Source organism: Haemorhous mexicanus, chromosome 5, assembly GCF_027477595.1.
Source record: "Haemorhous mexicanus isolate bHaeMex1 chromosome 5, bHaeMex1.pri, whole genome shotgun sequence".
NCBI classification, from domain to species: domain Eukaryota; kingdom Metazoa; phylum Chordata; class Aves; order Passeriformes; family Fringillidae; genus Haemorhous; species Haemorhous mexicanus.
This window is the reverse complement of record NC_082345.1, coordinates 69,184,806-69,206,020: the sequence shown is the minus strand read 5'-3', so window position 1 is coordinate 69,206,020 and position 21,215 is coordinate 69,184,806. Positions and strand designations below refer to the sequence as shown.

At 48.0% G+C, this 21,215-nt stretch overlaps 1 protein-coding gene across 5 annotated transcripts in view; it reads right to left on the bottom strand.

Annotated features, from left to right (window-relative positions):
• The window catches only part of FRMD4A (FERM domain containing 4A), a 275,296-nt gene that overhangs the window by 134,774 nt on the left and 119,307 nt on the right, over window positions 1-21,215 (bottom strand). Inside the window, exon 1 of one of the 5 annotated variants that reach the window (XM_059847482.1) lies at window positions 9,985-10,112. The exons of the other annotated variants lie outside the window; for them this stretch is intronic. The gene's annotated coding sequence lies outside the window, so the exon portion shown is untranslated. Of the gene's footprint in view, window positions 1-9,984; window positions 10,113-21,215 lie in introns of those variants that run through there. 5 annotated transcript variants of the gene reach the window in all.

The following is a 21,215-nucleotide window of genomic DNA, read 5'->3' as shown; positions in this document are numbered from 1 at the left end:
TTCCCCTGGGAAGGGTATCCCAGCTGTATTCTCAGGCATTTGTCACCTTCTAGCAGTACTTTGGTAAGAAAACCAAGATGCTGCATATTCAAATAAACTGGAACAACCTTTTAAGTATTCCATTTCAAGGGAACTTGGTGGCAAATGGAGCTTTGAAGCTGAGAAGAAAGGCCACAGAAATATGCTGTAGAATGGACAATGGTGATATGAAGAGAAGTAGCCAATGGCTGATGCATAACCAGACCTCACCTTCTAAAGCAGTGTGGGTTTCCCTGCTATGGAAGTGCTTTGAGGCTCTGTGAAATACACACACAGTCCACAGCTGGACTGACTGGCCAGAAAACAGAAGCTGACAATGATGCAGCACTTCCCACAGGTTTGATAGCACCAGAGGAACGTATCGCGTGCGAGGCCTTTGGCTTTCCCTGCGAGCTTCTCTATCCCACTCCTTGAAAAATTAATGTCCTCTCCAATGGATTAGTGAACGGAGGCAACATTGTCAAAACCATGGTTACAGATCCAGCTCTTAAAACCCTCTTCTATCCCACACGAAGGGAGTGGTGCTTGACATTACCCACTGCATGGGGGATCTGCACAGGGATGCGTTTCAGAGGGGTGGCATCAAGTGGTGCGACGATTTCTACAAACACTCATTTGTCAGGAGAGAGGAGAACAGCTTCAGTGATTAGAAAGCAAGAGTCCTCCTGCAGCAGGGAGGTGGGACAGTGTCAGCCACGGTGTCACCCTGTCGGAAGCACCACTGGGACGGATGGCGCTACCCAGCCATTGTGTGGATGCCGACACGGAGCGATGGGACAAAAATTAAGGCGAGCTGCAGGCTGAGTGACCTGGTGACTTCCCTGTTTTGTCTTAGGAGCTGACAAAAGAATTCCTGGCTTGCCCAGGGGCTCCTCGCTTCCTCCACACAGCGCTTTCCAGCTTTGCTCGGGCTCGGCATCACCCAGGAACATCTGCACAGGTTATTTTTCATGCTTCCCCTAAACAGCACTCAGCAAAAATGCTCTGATTCAGCAAAGCCCATAGCTGTGTCCATAAATCCCCTTTATTTCAGTGTGACATAAGCAAGTGTTTAAGTGGCTTACTGTATCAGGGCTGAAATGAAAAACCGTCTCCTACGGTCCTTAAGTCCATTTACAACATCAAGCAATAACTCTCAGGCGAACTCTAAAGCCGGGAATGCCGCGTCTTAACCTCAAAACACTTGGTGCTTCAGCCGTGTAGTCAGAATGAAATCTAATTCCAGCACCACGTTTAAACCGAGCAGGGCATTACCCAGCAGATGTCTGAATTACTGCTCTGAGCATGGCCAGCCCAATGGCCTGATTTCAGTTATATCCTGAGATAAGAGAGTCCTTTCCTGGACAGACCGGCTTCCTCACCAGAATGGAGGCTGGGCTGGTTTAGGTCACGTATTGTTTTCTTTCTTGAAAATAATACAGATCTAAATCTGTTCAAATACAAAGGGAAGCAGAAATTCTTTCAGCCTCCCTGCCCTCTGATGTTGAGGCAGGAGGAGAGGCCATTCCCAATGCAGACTTTTTACTACGTTTGACTCCTTCGCCCCTGTAACTCTGTCCCTTCCCTTTCTTGGCAAGGAAATAAACCATTTGCCACTATAAAAATATACCAGCTTCCAAAAATTATCCCCACTATTTACAAGGCAGGAGTGGAGAGTGTAGGAGTTTTGATATGGTTGGTCAGAGCATCCTCTGAGCTCTGGAGCTGACCACAGGGAGGTTACACAGTCTTCAGTATTATTTATTATTTTTAGTATAGAGTATTCACTGGTCACAGATGTCTTAAACCTTACAGATTTGAAACACCTTCTGCGCACAGCAAAAGTGTGCTTTGATAAACCTTGACTCAGCTGGTCAGTTGTGCAGGTGGTTCAACACGGTCACCTGCTTTGGGGCCAGCATTTTTAGGTTAAGCACATGCCAAAGCTGTTAAAACTTTGCCTCAAACTGGGATCTTGTAGCTGTGTCCTCCCCTTTTACTTGGGAAGCCCATGTTCCTCCTACAGCCCTTCTGCACGTGCAGCAAGCTGGCTGTACCAACCAATGGGTAAGGAAATAAGTAATAAATAAATAATAGTGCAAAAGTGGCAGCCCAGCTGCTCCTCCTCCCACCAGCTTGGGGCTCTTCCCTGCTGGCAGCACTGTCAGGCAGATGAGTTTTAAATGAGTCAGAGGATGGGGCTTCCATCCTCTCCCAACAGACTTCCCTGCAGAGCATCACAGACCTGGAATATCAGCTCCTGCCTGGAGCCAGCACCAAGCCCTGGTGAGACAGGAAGAGCTGCAGTCCTGCTCAGAATTCCATCACTTCTTACAGAGCAGATGATGAGCTGTTCACATTTAGGTCTGGTGAAAGCACTGGATCCATATGAAACCACTACAGCCAAGGGTTGCATTGGGAAGTGGAAGTGGAAGGGGAATGGCAAGGGCAGCCCACAGCCTCATCCCACCTTACAGACCTTGGGACTGTTCATCCAGACTCTGCTATTGCTCTGCATACCAAAGGAATGCCCAAAGACTGAAAAACTCACACTATCACAATAAAAAAAACATTGCAAAATATAGTCCCTCTCATACCTCTGTTAATAAGACGACAGGTAGACAATCCTCCTTGCTGCCAACTTTCCAGTTAACACCCAAAATAACTTGCCCTGTACACAAACTTCTCCTGATCCAACTCAGCTCAGCCAAACTCTGTGAACACCTTTATTTGGTGATCTTCTCTTTTTGTATTTCCCCCAGGGTGAACTTACTTTCTGGATAATAATCCCTCTCAGGCAAGTTCTGCAGTATCAGCCCATGTTTGCATATGAGAGCTGTGATCCATCATTTGGGTTGCCAGCCCCTGATGCAGCCCAAAGAAATGAATCAGCAGCAGAGCTAAAATGGGAGGCCCAGAGGGAAAGAGGGTAAAGGATCTCTGGTGTCATTGCACAAGGACAAGCAGAGTGGTCCTGGGACAGGTGCTTCAGCAACTTTTGAGCATAGCTGTGCTTCAAGAAAACCAAGATATGCCTTGGAAGGGTCTTGCTTCCCCTGGAAGAGCTCTGTATTCACCCTGTTTGCTATGCACAAAGGGCACAGCATGATCTAAGGGAAATGATGTAAATTATCTATGAGGGAAATCCTTTACCAATGAGCCTTTATAAGTCACATCAGCTTCTTTGCAGGGACTCCTGGTCACCTTCTGGTTCATTCCCTACCATATTCTGCAGCAAGCACTGTGACTCATCATGGGATAATGACCATGTGGCAATAAAGTACATGGCAATAGGTTATTATTGTTATTATTTTTCCCAAAGGTATTATCATGTCTGTTAATCTCTCCTACACCTGACGTGTTAAATTCCTTTCAAACACACATAAAAATTTTAATTTTTTGTACAGTTTAACACTTGAAATGTGGCATACTTTCAGCAAAATGTTCCAGATATCACTTGTTTGTGCATGCAGACAGGGTGTAATTACATGAGAGCATCCAAGTCTTCTGGGAACACATTCACAGGAGGTTTTGTTTAGTTATAGAAGAAAACAGGACAATTTATTTGCTATTGAAACTAATGTGATTTGTCAGAGGAAAAAAAAAATCAATGTGGGTTCATAGGAAGATGACCAAAGTGACCCAAGGCAGTGGAAGTGATAGTATGTGTGAAATATTTCTAAAGGACAAATTAAGATTTATGGCTTGAAGTGTCCTTTTAGTGCTCATTGGGTGTTTTGTACCGACTGTATCACTGAGCCTTGGGAGGTGTGAGTGGTGCTGGCCTGATCAATGGAGCCAAGGCACTGGGCACTGCATCACTCAGGTGCTGTAACAGAGCAGGTCAAGGGAGAGCACTGAGCAGTGTTATATATAGCACATAACAGAAAACACACTTACAGAAGTCATTCCAGATGTGAAAGAACTAAAAAAAGGCTAAATGTTAATCTGTGTACAGAACTGTTGGTTTTGTTGTTTTTTTTTCCTCTTCTTGTTTTGAATAACACTCCAAGAACTGATATGCTTCCAGTGGGAAAATATGTCACCGGGTTGTTTCCAGCCACTGCTAATCAGCAGGTCTGACACACACTTGATGTCGAGAGCCAGGGCTGTGGCTGTGCCCAGGCTGGGCAGCTGCCAGCAGCTCTGCCTGAGCAGCAGCAGCTGACAGGGTCAGTGCAGGGTGGGCAGCATCCCCCAGAGCTGGGTTTCACAGGCAGGACGGGCTGAGATGCAGAGCACATTCAGATGACAAGCAGCTGACTCATCCTCAGAGATGCAGGTGTTTGCAGAAACCAGTCCTGCTCGCAGAAGTCTGGTTTGATGCTCTCTGCTCCCACTTTGCTCCTGAGTACATCCACTGCTGAGCAGGGATGCTGCAGGGCTGGGACATCTCCCAGGGCTCTGCCTGCACACCTGGAGGAGGGGCATGAAGGGGTCCAACCTGCCTTCTCCAGCCCTGACAGCTCCTGATGCTGAACACTTGTGTTTCTGGGGAGGACTAGAGCTCAGACTAGCCCCACTCAGGGCTCAAGCAGGGAAAACTACTTTCAGGACACAGCCTGTGCTTTTATACCCCCATTCACAGCCTGACTCATGCCAGGATATTGCACCACCTGTAATGAGAATTCTTTGGCTATTGGTGCAGCAAGACCAGGTCATCTCTGCATCATGACATTCTAAATATGGACAATCTGTAACCTCTGCATAGGAGAGACCTGAAATAAACACTTCCAAACAAACCTGGCTTTTACCATATGCCTCTGCTTTTTAAGAGCCAGGGAAGGATGCTCCTTTCTGGAACTAAACTCAGCAGCTCTTTAGGACTATGAAGAATCGATGCAGAAGAGTTAAGGATGGGAAGAGAAGAGGGAACAGCCTGATGCAATGCCTGCAAACTCAGCAGCTGAATCTGATACCACTGAGCCCTAAGCTCCAAGGATTCAATAGGTTCAATATCCATTTTGGAGCAGCCTTCTACCCTGTACACAGTCAGCTGTGCCTGTGACAGGGGACTGACAAAATGAGGACACAGCCCAGCACTGTTGGATGTGCAGATTTCCCCCAGAACTGCCATCAGCACTCCCAGAGCAATTCAGAAGGCACATTCCATGGTGCAACACAGAGGCAAAGCAGACTTGGTGCTTCCTGGCAGTTTTCCCTGGTCTTGCTGAGGAACAAGTCTCTTTTCCCAATTCCCACCACCTCCTGCAGCACAAGCCCAACTGACACCTTCACTGACTGCATAACCACCCCAGCAGGGATGCAGAGCATCCCAGGGAGACCAGACCACTTCAGATATAACTGTTTTCTCTTTTGAATTTTGCAGTTCAGAGTTGCAGAAGACAGTGGAAGTCACCTTCCAGATTTATTTTCCAGCACTCTTCCACGCTGGGGGAGGATGTGTGTGTGCACAAAGGAAGCACTGTGTTTGATTACACATCCCCTAAATCATCCCTGTCCCCTTGTGTGCCCCGTTGCACCAGGAAATGAGTGTGTGAGCACACACGTGGCAGCCACGTGTTGGGATGATGAGTGTCTTCACAAACCCCTGGGTGGGGACAGCCAGCACAGACATTCCCCATGCACAGCAAGGACAAAACCATGTTTAAATCTGGAAAAAGCTCAATCCACACTCCCCTCTCTAGGACAGGTGCCACGTTTCAGCTTCACATTTTGTGCTGCCTTTCCAAGCTGCTCACTTGATGCAGCAGCTTTCCATCCCCTGCTTGTCCTGCAGAAACCCAGGGTCAGCCCGTGGCTGCTCCACTAGCTGCAAAGCACTGCCCTGCATGAAATGCTTCAGCTGGGAAGGATGGGATGCCAGCAGTGCTTACAGTGTGTGTGGTACAGCTGCAGCCACACTCAATCCCACATGGCCAGGAAACCCAAACAAGGGTGGGTTTATTTTGATTGGGAGATCTGGAGACTTCTAAGAAGAAAAATAAATAAATAATCTAAACACTAGAGCCTGAGCCTAGTGGGTTGGCAGGCCCAACAACCATTGTCAAAATGTCAGGCATTACGTGTGGAAGTGTACATACAAAAGGATTTCTCTAGCCAAAATGGGAATATCAACCTCTTTTTGGTTTGCAGCTTTCCAGGATATTTTCATTAGACCTTTTTACAGTGAATTTAAGTAACAAAAAGTCAACTTGCCTACCTCTTTTTTTGCCTCAATGACTCTTCCCAAAGATTACTCCACTAAATCACACCTCATCCCACCAGTGCAGGCAGAGGGTGAAAAGATAATTTAGCTGCCCACTAGTGATCTTTTCTTGAGTGTGGGGACACAGCAACTGTTCCACACTGCATGAAAATGTCCCAGAGAAGCTCAGGACAAAAGCAGAAGTCTTATCTATCTGTGAGGAAAGGAGCAAAGTGGGCTGTAAGCAAGAACATTGTTGGTGGCACTGGAAATCAAATGGTTCCAGCTCCTCTGGCCTCCTCTCCACTTTAAGGCTGGGCAAGGGCTGAAGTCCCACCTCACCCCACAGAGAGGCACCCAGGGCATCTGGCAGCAGACTTGGGGCCTCAGAGGAGTATCACACAGCCACGAAGCAGAGGTGCACGGGGAAGGGGAGGCACATCAGGGTCTTCTGTTTCTTCTGGCAGGCAGCCTACTAGAGGCTAACCCAGGCAAGGAGTAAAGGAGTAAATCTTCAGGCTGACATCGACTCATGAGTAGGTGGGGTGCAAAGGTGACTTGGAGCAGAGGAGACAAGATCAAAACTTGTGTGCTTGCAATTCATCAACATGAAAGTGCTCCCAGAAGCTCAGAACTGATCAAATATCTGTCTGGGGTCCCTTCTCAGTGTCAGATCAGAGAGAAAAGCAATCAAAGTCATTTTTGGTCCTTGACAAGGTTCATCCCCAGAAAAGAAGACAGGGGCTCTAGCTCATTGTGCAGCCTCACCAAATTCTGGCTTTCTAGGACATGGCACATACTGAGATTTACAGGAGGGCTAGGGATTGAGTTTTTATAAGTCTGGGGGCAGAAGAAATATCAGTGGATGTTGTCAGCTGCAGTGGTCCCTGAGGCCATGCTGGGCAATGCACTGCTGGCTTAGGGAACCTGAGAGAGGCTGGGACAACCTGGGATTTGGAGCTGGAGGAGGCTTGTAAGCAATTCCATCACAGCTTAACCTTGTCAGACCTTGCTGCCTGCTGGGCTGCTGTGCTCTGCTTGCTCTGGGGCTGCAGGGCAATTCTCTCCTCCAGCTGCTGGAAGGAGCAAGCCAGCAAGGATGGCTGGAGATTGGCATTGCTGAGTGACCTTGGGAGCCAGCTGTGCACCCCATCCTGTGATGAAGCAAAGGGATCCCTGGGAGCCACAGTTACCTGCTCTTATGGCTGACCCCATAGCTTCCCAAGAGATGGGCATTTGTGATATGGCTCCCACCTAGATGAAGATTCTGGGTGCAGCTCAGAGTAGCAGAAACCTTGATTTCCTCAAACACAGAGAGTTTTGAGTTAAAGACACCCAAGTTTCCTGAGATCTGAGTGTTGCCCTGTGCATCACAGCAGCCTTTGCTTGTCCCAGCAATCCAGCTCACAAGAAATGGGTCATACAGAGCCTTTCTGCTTCTTCAGGGGACACCACTAAGCCCTGACCCCAAATTTGGTTAATGCTGGATCAACACGCTCCTTAATACCTTCCCCACGTGTCACCCCCCTTGCAGTGCATGACCCTTCCTTCACAGTGCTAACAGATTGCAGCTTCAGACTTCAGTGACTGCCCAGCCCCTTTCCAGCTCTCCCTAACAAAGCATTTTCTCCTTCATCCACACCTGCAGTTTTACTTTGGCTTTGCTCTTAAGCCTCACTCAAAACTGATTCAAGCCTTCTGCTACTACACAGTACAGTAGCAACAAAGGGGATATGTACCACTCTTATTACCTGTGATGTGTGGGACTAGACTCCATGACTTGGGAAGACTTCCCCAGGCTTATGTCCCTCTTAACAGCACCCAGTGCACTAGCTGAAGCTCTTGACCTGGCTAAACAGTTTGACAGGATCTCTCTGCACCAAGTGATGCTGCATTGCTGTAGGGCCCTGAGCAACCCAATGCTGTGACCACAGATATCTTCAAATATCAAGTTGCATTTTTAATGCAATAACCACTTCAGACATGCAACAACAGGACCACCAGAAACAGTCTACAAGGAGACAAGAATAGCTTGCCCAAAAGGGTTGTGAGTGGCTCACTGGTGCATCTATGCTCAGGATGAGAGATCCCATATTTTTAGCCTGGGCATTTAGAAGAAAAATTCACTGAAGAACAAAATGCTTATTTTTCACATGCATAAATCCACATGCTCTGCTCCACTGGTGCACTTCTCCCTTCTGTGGAAACTGATCACACAGCATGATGGATGGGCAATGCCAACTCCTTCAGCCTGTCTGGTCCTCTGAGGGACACAGCTGACCTTAGCAGCAGCACAAGGTGGTACTGAGCAGAAGACCCTTCAAAATATCCCCTCTTGTACCAAGAAGCATTAAATCCTAGCCTCCTCATGCTTCTGCCACAGCCCCTTGTTCAGCAGCACAGCTGGGCTGCAGAAACCACCCCACAAGGAGCTCGCCCTCCTGCAGAGTGTGGCACATACCTGCCTGGCACTGATGCTTAAAACCACCTTCCAAACATTAATATTTGGAAGAGAACAGGCTGCCTGTAACTTGTGCCAGGAGGGTCGAGCCCAGCAGCTCCGAGCCACCACGCTGAGCCCGGCCAGGGCTCATCACGGTCCAAGTGAGTGTGCAGGCAGCCCCCCAGCGGGCCCCCTGCCATCACCCCAGGGAGAAAGGGATCAGCCGGAGGGGTTTAGCTCCCTCGGGAATTCTCTGGTGCCTGGCAGGCAGTTCCAGGCAGGGAAGATGGCACAGACACCCTCTCCCGTAACAGACCCCTCCATGCATGGGGGGGGATGCTCATCAGCCCCCGGGCACCAATCTGGAAGGAAGCGGCTCCGAGACCCCCCGATATCCAGCTGGAGCTGGGCAGAGCCGGGATCCAGCCTCTCCCGATTCCCGAGGCACGGGGAAAGCCCGGTTCAGCCGAGCCCATGAAGTGCAGCGCGCCGGCACAGGCACCACACCCCCTTCGCCGCTGGAAGGGCGAGCGGTGCCGGCGTTTTTGTTCAGGACAACGTTCTAAAATCCCAAACCAAACCAACAAGCTGGGAGTTCAGCTTTCCCTGCGACCTCACTTGCCTGCGAGAGATTTGCTAGATAGCTCAGCATCTGTGTGTGCTGTATTGCTAAACCGCTGCCAGGGCTATTATTAGAAACAATTGTCTCTCCTGGAAATTTTATGGAGAGGTTTGAAACAACTTTTCTGCCGCCCTCCCCAGCAGCCAGCGGGTAACAATGCGGCCAAGAACCCTCCTTACGCCGAGCCAGTCTGCAGGGCGTGCAGATGCACTCCCATACGGGCACAGTTTGGAAGCAGAGCTATGCACATTTGTCTTTTCCAGCCCTGAATCTGGAGCAACTTTTTTATTCCCGACTCAGGAAAAGGTGCGCATGGGAAAGGAAAAACAAGCCGGGGGCTTTCCCCTTAGCGAAGCCCCCGGCTCTGCATTAAACTTGCTGCAGCCATTTGGGAAGGGAAGGAGCAGTCCATCTTGGCAGTCAGTGGGGACAGGCAGCCAGATTGCTCGGGAAGGGGGGAAGGAATCACAGCACCGGCTTCTCTCCCCCCACACACCGTCTCCTTCCCCCGCCGCCGCGCTCGGCTCCGTTACTCGCCCACCGAATCCAAGGGCTCGGGGCTGGGGATGGTTTTTTTTGAAAGGACAGGCAAAGCAGCTGCTGCCCACATTTCTCTCCGTTTGAGGTAAATGGAGGGAGGGGGCGTGGAGCAGCCCGCACACTGCGGCTGGGCTTTCCCCGGGGGCCGGGGCTGCAAGGGGAGCCCCGGCCCGCCTCGCCTCGCCTCCCCTCGGCAGACAAAGACCCCGTTACCTTCTCCGCTGCCTCGGCGGCCCCGGCGGCCCCTCAGCTCCGAGCCCGGGACGAGCGCATCCCCGCCGCACCGCGTCTCCAGGCCGCGGCTCTACCGCCCCGCATCCATCGCCGCCCCTCCGCCGCGGGGTGCGCGGGATGCGCGGCCCTGCCCTCCGCTCCCGGCCGCTCCTACGGCCGTCCCATCCTCCCTGCCGGGATGCCGGAACCCTCCTTTCCCCCTTCTTCTTCCCTTTCCCCGCCCGCCGGCCCCCGGCGCCCGGCTCCTGCGCGGCCGCTGCCGCGCTGCGAGGCTGCGAGGCTGGAGCCGGGGAGGGAGGAGGAGGAGGAGGAGGAGGGGGAGGAAAGAGGAGGAAGGAGGGAGGAGGGCAGCGAGCAGCAGTTGGCGCTGGGTCATGTGAAGCAGATGAACCTGGCTCGGGCCTGCCAACATCTGGGCTCCCCCTCTGGGAGGAGGATGAAGGGATGAAAAGGGGAGAAAGGGTTCGGGGCGGCGGTGTTCACCCCCCTGGCCACGCGTGCACACCTTGGGATGATAACGGAGAGAGGCGAGAGCAGCGGGGATGCTCCGAGCAGAGCCCCGGGCCCCGAGGACCCGTGGGGCTGGAGACAGAGCAGCTCCTGCCAGGCTGAAGCCCTGGAAAATAGAGCAGCCTCCCTCCCACCCTGGTCTTGGCTGGGTGAAGGGTGCAGCTCGTGATGGTGTAAAAGAGTGGGGATGCTGCCCAGCAATAGAACATCTCTGCACATTGCAATACAGTAGCCCTCATGCAAGGGTGTCACTATTAAATAATTACATCAGTCAAGAAAGACAGTATGTGTGGGCCTCCAAAAAGTGCTGATTTATTGATTTAAACATGCACAGCATGAAGCACCCACACCATGAAGCAACCACGCCTGTGGTTAAAGCTCTGGCTTGTTCCACTGCCTTGTCCCTCCATCAGGATTTTCTCTCTGGGACTGGAGTTATTCTCACTGGGTAAAAGCCAGAGGCAGCTGCTGTGCCATGCTCTGGAGCAGACTGGCTGGGAGAGGTTTACTTTGGGAGGGGAGGTGTGGAGGTGAGCTCCACACAAACTTCATTTGTTTTCAGCTGGCATTCCTGCCGCCACGAGGATGCTCATGGTGAGGGTGGATCTAGAGCTTACATGGAATACAGGGAATTTCCCTCTTTGCCCCGCAGAAGGATGACAAAGATGACAAAGTCACTCTCCTGACATGGTGGTGCTGAAGGAGCAGAATGTCTCATTTTAACTGGGGGTGGTGCTGGCTTTGATTTGGTGTCAGACTCAAAGTCAAGACCATGAGTCTTTATGTACTCTCTGGACATAAAGGGGCCAGTGGGCTGCAAAGTCCTTCTGGATACAACAACCAAATGCTAGAGCAGAGCACACTTCCCTCTCCTGATTTTAAGGGCACAGGCATAAACAGAGCTGTATATGCAGCCCAGGCAGACTCATCCCCCAGCTCACTCCACCCAAGGGGATGGCTTTGATTAAGGGGGTAAATATTGAGGCAGTTCTGACCTCTGGCTCCTGAGGGTTAAGACCAAGTAGCTGAGGTGGCCCAGCCCTGCTCTGGAGGCAATCCCAAGGTCAGGACAGAGGGGCAAGAAGCAGCAAAGGTCTCCATCCCTGCTCCAGGGAATGCAGGCTGCCCATGGCTCCATTGCAAGGATAAAGATTGTGGAGTTATGGGTTCATCTCATCCACGTGTACATCCAGCTGCTGAGGGGCAAACCACCAGAACACAAACTGCAAAACCTCCTGGAATTTTAAACCTGCTAATTTCAGAAAAAAGTCAAACTTCAAGTTGCCTCCCAAATGCTCTTCTTCTCTTTCCTTCAGCAGAGGACACAACATATCTCAAGGAGGTTCTGTCTGCAGTGCTGAAGAAGAGCATGAACCCCAGCAGTGATTCAGTCCTGACCCTGATTAGAACTAGCAAGGAAAAATCACCTTCCCACATGAAGCAACTTTTGTAATAAAAAATAAGTTGCTTGTCTAAGTGAAGATGGATAAAGGAAATGTAGCAGGAATATCTCCCACCACTGCAGGAAATGTTAAGACATCCTTTTGGGCAAGTGTTGCTCATGGGTAGTGAAGATAAGATCCTCCAGGTACCTGGTGGAGTTAACAGTTCAGAACTTAGAAATGGGAGCTGTTTCTTATAACGTGGAAAGACAGTGAAGTATTTCCTTGCCAAGAGCTGATTATGATTACTCAACCAGAAAGAGTGGTTATTCCCCAGAACTGGACAAGGGTTTTGCCCCAGGTCCTCTCATTTATTCATTGCACCCTTCTTTCCTAGAAAAAGTGGCCAGATCTGGGTTTCTTCCCTGGTAAAAAAGTCATTCATCTCATGCCCATTCCTCTCCAATTTTCCCAGTTATAATTCACCAGCAGCAGCAAAAGTCTTTTTCTTCAAGGAAATTCCATAATCTCACAAAGTCTCTGGAGCTGGCACTACACAAACAACACACCCTGGTAGCAAACATCCAGTCTGGAGGCAGCAAAGCTGCTGTCATTGCAATGATGAGAAGCAAGGAATGGCCATGCTTCTTCCAAGCTGGTTCCTATCATGGCAAGCCCCAAAAACTGAACAACAACCCATATATTTAACTTTGACATACACAAAATCCAGCTTCCAGCAAGCAGAGGCCTCTGTGCCACAATAAAAACATGCTGATTCCTTTGTCTTGGCTCCTGATAATAAAGCTAGGAGGAAACACCATGGCCTTGTGCTGGAGAATTACTGTTGACAATTCATTCCCACTCTCGTTAGCAAAGATTAAAGAACCAAAATACTTTACAGGGAACGTGGTGATAGGACTGTGGGTGCCATCAGAATGTGTGAGCTGTTACATGAACATTTCTAGTAGTTTCAGAAAAGCTTAATGAATACTGTCTACCCCCAGAACTGCATTAATTAGCACTAACGGGCTGGAGGAGATGTCATGTCATGAAGTAATATTCACACTTACTCCATGATTTGCATCTGTAAGAGGTGCTGTGCTTTACAGAAGTCAATGCCATTTCCCCCATATGGCACATCTGAAATCCATGGAAGGTGAGGAAAATGCTTTCAAAGGACATTCAGGATTTGCTGAAGGTGTCTAACTGCCTGCCTCCCTGTGGGAGGTGTTCAATGGCCTAACTCTCATTGATTGCACAACCCTTAACTCATAGTATTTGAGTGGCAGTAAAAGATTAAAAAGCCTCAAAACTTAAAAAGCAACATGGGCCTGAGTAACTTGGGAGCTGAAATCCATTTCCAGAGATGATATAAACTGTTAGGCATACAAATTTCCCTGTAAATCAATGCAGCTGACTTATTGTAGCCATGACAAGGGTCAGCCAGACCTAGAAAATGAAATGTCAGGTTAGACTGTGGGTTAATTCACATGGTCCCTCTGAAATTCATAGTATAAAATGTCCTACTGCTCATGAGCTCTGATGTAGTTTGGCTGGAGAAGAAGCAATGGTGTCACCTCTTATCATCTGAAACAATCTGTGTCCTCCATACACTGAATAGGCCTCAGTTGGTCACCTAAGCCACCAGACTGCCCTCACCCCCTTCCATGGACCAGGGCCAGCAAAAAAGGGATGGAGGGTTACGTGTACCACCACCAAGCCTGTCCCATCACTCCATTTTCCTCCATAACAGGTTTTGAAGAGTTGTGACCTTGTGACAATTCGTGCTGGGGACTTTGGAAACCAGGTGGAAGGCACAGGGATCTCATTCAAAAAAGCAAAATGCAATTGCTCAGAGCAGGACTTGACTCATAACTGAATCTGGACCTCTAAACCATGGGATATAGGGCACGTGCAACACCAGCTGCCATGGCACAGTGTGCTTCCGACTGGGAAGGTCTCCAGGTTTGCTGGGTGAGCCACGAGATGTTTCCAGTTAAGCCTTTCATAGAAACACTTCCCTTCTGAGATGAACTGTGGGTGTTATTCCTTGTCATGCTTTCATTAATTTCCAGGACAATCCCTTAAGTAATTGGGGCACAAAAGGCGGGGGGGAAAGGGAGAAGCAGGACTTTAGCTTTGGACAAAATAAGCCTCCAGGGCATCTGATTAATTTTCACACAGACTGTACTTAAAGGGTCTCAGAGAGCTGAAGAGGGAAGGAAGCAGACCTCGACGTTCCCAGAGAGCTGGTGCAATAAATCCTGCCTTCATTAGGCAAGGGAAGTGCATGCTGGCAGGATTATTGCGCAGGGAAGCAAAGCTGGGTCCCCACGAGGCAGCTGGAAGGGATGGTGGGGACAAGCCAACTCCAGCTGGTTGGTGCCATGACCCTGGGCTGCCAAATCCTGCCTGCTGCCTCCAGCTCCAGCCTGGGGCTGCTGTGGAAAGGGACAGGAGCCACGTGTAAGTCGCCTGTGTCCCAGTTAGCTCTGGGTAATCCTGGCATCCGAGAGGCCAAACAAAGCAAACAGCTCAAGTGTGCATGAGGGACCAAAGAGGAGCTGGGTGTGCCACCAGCTCCCCCAGGGTCACCCAGGACTCAGTGGAGTGATGCTGGAGACAGCAGACAATCCTCAGTTCCTTCCTCTTTGCACCCACCTGGGTCTGGGACTGAGGAGCAAGAAGGAAATCTTCCTGAAGGAACGTGCTGTGAGCCATGCCTGTCCTTGCAGGAGGAATAGGAGGGATGAGGGATTCCCCTCCTTGATGGAGGTCAAGTCCTCACAAATCCCTTCTCCCGTGGGGTAGAGGGGACACGTGCTTCTCTTTTCTTCAGAGCTGAGCGAAGCTCTGCCTCAGAAACTTTTCCTATTCACAGAATATTGCCATTTTCACCTGAAATGGCTTGAAAGCAAGTCAGTGCAGGAAGGAGCAGACATGGCAGGGTCCTCTTCCACCCATAAAAAGGGATTGGTGGTGGTGGAAGATGGAGAGGCCTTTTCCCCAGGGGAGGAGCAGGAGCTCCAGAAGATGCTTATGGTGCTGGCAGAGAGCACTTTTTGGTTGGGGGAGACCTGGAGAGATGCTCTCAGACCACCAGCATGGCTCCAGTGAAGGCAGAATTAAAATGCTACTAGTAAGAGAAAACCTCTTTCATCCAAAGGCAAGTGAACAACCTCATCCATGCAGGGGAACTGCTGAGCAGATGGGGAGTGAATGGCAAGGACCTGAAAACAAGGCTGGAAAAAGGCAAAATCATTCTCCCCCACGCTTTCCTCAGATGCTGCAGTTGACTGGTGCTGGTGAAGGACAGCCAGAAGCCTTCTTTGATGCCAAAAGGCAGCTCAGGTAATTGTGAAGGACATCAAATGAATCAGCTGAGAGAGCCAAGCCCAAAAATGTGCCTCCTGTTAGGCAAAACCTACAAGTACTTCTGGCACTGAGCTACATAATGAAGTACTACTCTTTTTTGCACGAAGGAATAAATCAAACCCATTCTCATTTGTTTGGCTTTTTGTACTGAAGTAGCCTTTGTACTTTGCATGATTTCAGATTTGAAGAATATTTTTGTAGTTTTACACTGCCTTCTACTGAGGATTGCAAAACTTACACCCGTTGGAAAAGCTTTCTATTTCACATTTTGCAGAAAATCCTGAGAACATTTCAAAATGGCATCAAAATAATTATGAAAAGATTTTTCTAAACAAACGTAGCAAAAATAAAAAGCCACTCAGACAATGTTTCAATACATAACTGCAACCTAAAAGAAGGGCTCAGGAGATACTCAAGTGACACAGTAGAATGACAATTTTAGCAATTGAAATAAAAAGTACTGTAAGCTTGCTTTCCAATTTCTGTTACTTTTTGGCCAAACTATTTTATTCCCTTAAGTGTTTTTCTCTACTCCATTTCTTGCCCACCAAAAATCCCAGGGAAAGCTCCTGTAGGTGTTAGTAGGGGGTAGCCTAATTTCAGATGCAGGTGTGGTTTCTCAGGTAACCTTTTCTTATTGAAAGTTTTCACTACCTCTGTGAGGCAAGATCATTTCCTCCGTTGAACAGATGGGAAAATGGAGTCATGGAGAGATCAATTTACCTGGGTAAGATCCTGTACCCAATTGGGCACAGAGAGAGGGGGAGAGACAGACTTAGGAATAAATCACAGGCCTTGTGACACCAAACCCTTTGTGCTGGCTCGAGACCCCTCTTCTTCCCCCAGCTAATGAATCGGTGATTAACAAAGGCTGCTCCGTTTCTGACAGTTTTATCAGTGATTTCTACTTTACACTTTTTTTAATCTTTATGAAGCAATCCCCACAAAGAGAGGAAGGGAATAGAAAATAAATCTTGGAGCAAGTAAGGCCTCGTGTCATAAAAGTGCAGTGAACAGATCTTGTATGTCAGAAAATATTTATCTGACCAATAATGTTTGCATTTAGACCCAGTCAATAACAAGCACCCAAATTACATTTAATATGAAAACATTTAAAATGGGCTAATCTCTTCTAAATAAACACAGAACCAGCCATAATGGTGCTCTGCTAAAGCAAAGGCTCAGTGTTACTTGATTTATTGTTTAACTTGAGTCTGATTGCTGCCTATCTGATGTCTTTGGGAGCATGGGCTTCTATTGCTCATCTGAAAACTATTTCCTTTTCATTACTGAGGCACACCAGGAAAAACCCCAGCTCTCCTGATACCCTGTCCAAGGTGGTCATTACAAAGACTGTTAACCCTCAGCTAAGGAGACTGAAGGGTTTGATTAGTTCCCTTCACAAAATGCTGCTCATTTCCTCTCCACAGACAGTGGTGGTCTGGTTTCTGAGCATCCCGGGGTCTGCAGGGTTTGCACCAACCTGGGATGTCCCTGGGATGTCTAAGTCTGGGACACACAGACCCAGAGCTGCTGGAGACCAGCCCTGAGAAGGGCAGGAGAGCCTGGAAGTGTCCCAGTGATGGGACTCAGCAGTCCTTGCTTGCTGCTCTTTGGGACACAGGAGTTGAGTATTGATGCCTCTTAGGGGACTCTTTCTATCTTTCATCTCATGGCTGTCCTTGCAGACATTTTTGAGGTTGTTGGATAAGTGGCATAGATATTTTCCCCCAAAAATAAGAGATGAGAAGCTGAAATTCATATGTCCTGGGGAGGTCTCAAACCACAGAGCCTCTGCATTAAAAGGGTGAACATCTTACCCTTGTTGCTGTGGCTTCAAAAATGCTCTCATCACTCAGCCTGTCATCCCCTGCTCCATTTCTGCAGGAAAGGGTGGATCAGTGCTGATTCATAAAAAGTCATCATCATACATCTAATCCCCACTTTGAGACCATCTGCAACCTGTCTGACACTACCTCAGAGGTGAGATGTGGGACTTGCACTGTAGTAGCACCTTTTCCCCATGACCACCTTGACTGCTGGCAGTGAGAAACAGGAGTTATTTTGTTTCTGAAGACTGATGGGCTCCCCTGAACTTCTCAGCTCCCAAACCCCCAGTACCTGATGGCTGCTATAATGGTAGTTTCTGCAGTTCTGTAGTGTTGTTGCAGTCCTTGGGCTAAGGAAAACCACGTGCCTCTTTTTCAGATGGAAAAGGTTGTGATTACAGTTGAATTTATTCTCTCCCACCTATTTCTCAGTGACATTTCATCTTGTATTTTCCCTCTATCTTCACCTATAATCTGAGTTTAATCATTACATGCTTCTCTCTGTCCTAAAAGTGTGAAGTGTAACTCATTAAACCATGAGAGGTGAATAGAGATTTCAGACATAAAACACAAATCAGCTATAGTTAAAGTGATGCCTTTTGCAATGACTCTTTGGGCTTGTTTCATTCAAAATATGGTAAGAATTTCTATTCAGATTAGCTCTAGCAGCATATTCCATTGGTCAGAAAGGATACCTGGCAATTAAGCTATACAACAAACTCACTAATATTTGTGGTTTGGCTTTGCAGAGCACAGTGATGGTGACTGCACTCTGTTGATAAGAATTTGAGTACATTGAAAACACTTTAATATTAAGTGTGTTGGAAGGGTTGTTATTAAAGCAATTGAACAGGCTAAAACAGTCATGGCTAGTGAAATATATCTTTTCAGGCAAAACAAGAATTTCTGCAGCAATTCTCTTGGAAAGCTGCATGGGAGTAGGAGAGGAAATAAAACCCAAATGCCCCACAGTCCCTGATGTTTGCAATCACTGCTTAATTGCAACTAAATACAAATAAACTGCACCTCTAAAACTGGGACAAACACCTGCACTGGAGTTCATGCATTTGTACATTATCCTTTGCATATTCAAGCTGTAACAAGGGGTGATGAAAGGTTCTCCTGTGCCTTGTCTGCACAGGATTGCTGAGGATCCACCACTGTGGATGGTGCAGGGCTGTGCTGCTCTCTGGGGACCCTGGCTTGCATGTCCCCACCTGATGGGCAGGTGGCTGGAGTGGGGTCACACATCCCTGTAGGATTTGGACCATCTCAGAGGGGCAGTGATGCTGTCTCCCTGAGCCTGTAGCTCAGGCTCCTCGTTTGGAGCAATGCTAATTTTCCTGTCCCCTGGCTGGCAGTCAGACACTTCTGCCCCTCCTCCTCCTCCCAGAGACAGCTGCAGTGACAGTGACCTCACGGTCTGAGAGTGCCAGGCTGCCAAATCTCGTGAGAGATGACATTTTTCTGAAGACCTGCTTTTCTGGGCTGAATCCAGAAGGTGAAGGAGAATAGAATCCAATTCTATGCATTTAAATAATTCCATTATTTTAAATATTTTTGAACCCTAGTAATTTTGAAAATGGAGTGTGCTCTGCTGGTTAGAGTCAAGGGAATTGTCTGATATATTACTATACACTTTTTATTGTATGGTGATGAATATTTCTGTGGTGATGAATATGGTATGGTGATGAATATGGAAGACTCTGTCCTAGTTCATTTTATAATGACAGTAACCAGTTTTCATATAGTTTTTCTGGTTGCTGTTTCATGACTGCTGTACTTGGATGCTTCCAAAAGCTCAGCTGCCAGCTTCATGTGAAGGGAGGACTGAAATAAATGGGAAATAAATGAGAGAAAGATGAACAGAGCCAGTAGTTAAAGGGTCACAGCAGCAACTTTGTTGCAGGAGGAAAAACATTAATTAAATGGTCTTTGTGCATAACTTGCTTGGAGACACAGACTGAAAAGCTGACCTGGGTGGTCTTGTTTCAAAGGAGTTAAAGGAAAGATCATTTCTTTGTGCAGAGGGACCTGGAGAAATAGGCACCAGTTTTTCCTGCCCCATGTGGGATAAAAGAGTCAAGTGTGGGAACAAGTGCTGGGGAGCAGAGAGTTGGGCAGAAAATGGGCAAAATGCTGCCTAGAAAATTGATCCTGGAAATCAGCAGTGCTGGCACCAACCAAGAGGGCGAGCTGTAAGTGAGGGAGTGAGGGCTGGCAGTGAGATTTGTGTTGCTGATGGCACAACACCCACTGTGGCTGTGTCCCAGAGCCTGGGCTGGGACAAGCCTTCTCCTGGGCAGGGCTGTGCAGCATCCACCCAAGTGAGCTGAACTGGGAAGACACAGTCATTAACTAAATGCTGCCACCATTACCACTCTGAAAAATAATTGAGAATGGCAAAGTTCCCAGCACCTCCCAGTGTTCTCTACACACATCTCCCCCTATTTGGTAGTCACTGCTTTTCCCCTTTTCCCTTTTTATGGCTGTTATTACTGGAGTTATTGCTGTGCAAACAGGGTGTCTGTCTATGTGAAACACTGAAGGTGCAGTTTCCCTCCTAGATGGCAGTGTAAATTATTACATGGGCTACCCTATAATCTTTGGTCATGTTCCACAGCAAGGTAATTGATTCCCAAGTCACTAAAGCTAACTAACATGGCTGTAAATCTAATGCTTGAGCAGTGTTTGCTATTAAAAAGTCAACATCTACAATAGTTACTACACTGCAATTACTGGAAAAATGCTGATTTGCTCTAGACTTGGAGCAGGGAATAATTGTAGCCTCTCTTGAGACCTAGAGTGTGATAATTGGTGGTGAATGGTGGGTTTTTCCAGTGTGATCACATAGGTTGTCTCTGTGGTTATTCCCAGAGCCCTTATAGCACTGTTCCTGCAGCTGCCAGGGCTGGGCTGGGTGCTTCCACCAAGGCAAAAATAAATAAAGCTTCCAGGAAGAGCACACATACTCAGATTTTGAGCAGACCTACAGATGAGTCTGAGGGTTGTGCCAGTCCACAGAAATATGCTGCCTTCTGCTGCCACTTCCTGAGTCAAGTTTGGGATCTCATGACCTCTGAATTCAGGCCTCTGGGCTCCAGCCTGCCGAGAAATAGGAAGGTTTTTCGAGTCTTGTCACTAGATTTTAACTTTTAAGGATGATGCACTGGATCTGTGTGCAGTGTGCTCTAGCCTTTGGTTTTCTAGAGCAACTGGGACAGTGTGCAGCAGCCACTGCTCTGCTTTTCAACCCCATGGGAAAAGCTCTGGAGATCAGGATGTGGCTGGTCCTTGTGGCTTTCCATGCCCTGTATCCATGGGAGTGAGAGCAACATTAGAAGGCTCCCCCAAAGAACAAGGATGTCAGTTCTCAATGTTTCAGATGGTTATTTCAGCTAAAATACAGCCAACACTCAGACCTGGAGAGTGGAGACCCCATAGGATGCCATTCTATTGCTGTCAGGGAAGGCAAGAACAACCCTTGAGAGGAGTTGATTTCAGTAGCAGCTTACTAAATACTTTATGTAGAGCTGTGCAAAATATCTGGAGGGAAATCTGGAAGTCTTCCCTTTTCATGGCTTTCACTAGAAATTATTTTTCCTGCTGGTTTCCTCTCACAGAGAAACAAGCAAGCCCAAGCAAATAAACAAGGCAATGCATAGGAAATGCCCCATTTCCCTCTCATCCTTTTATTCCCTCAAAACAAAATCCTTAAACTGCTGGATGGCTGAGGACAGCTTGCTGCTTCTGACAAACAGAATCAAGAAGCTGCCACCTGCTTTGATGCTTCACTTGCTTTTTTCCAAACTAGTGAAGAAAACTGATTTCTGCACAACCAAGTGACCAGGAACAAAATCACATAAAGGGAGGGTGCAGAATTGCAGATGTCATTTTTATACACTCCCTGGCAGAAACAGCAAATAACAACAACATCATCAACAACAACAACAACAACAACAACAACAACAACAACAATAATAATAATAATAATAATAATAATAATAATAATAATAATAATACAATAATAGCAATAGCTTAGAAAAAATAATTTGACCCTACAGTTGAATATAAATGAGTTAAACACCAGCATCCTCCTCACCACTATCACAGC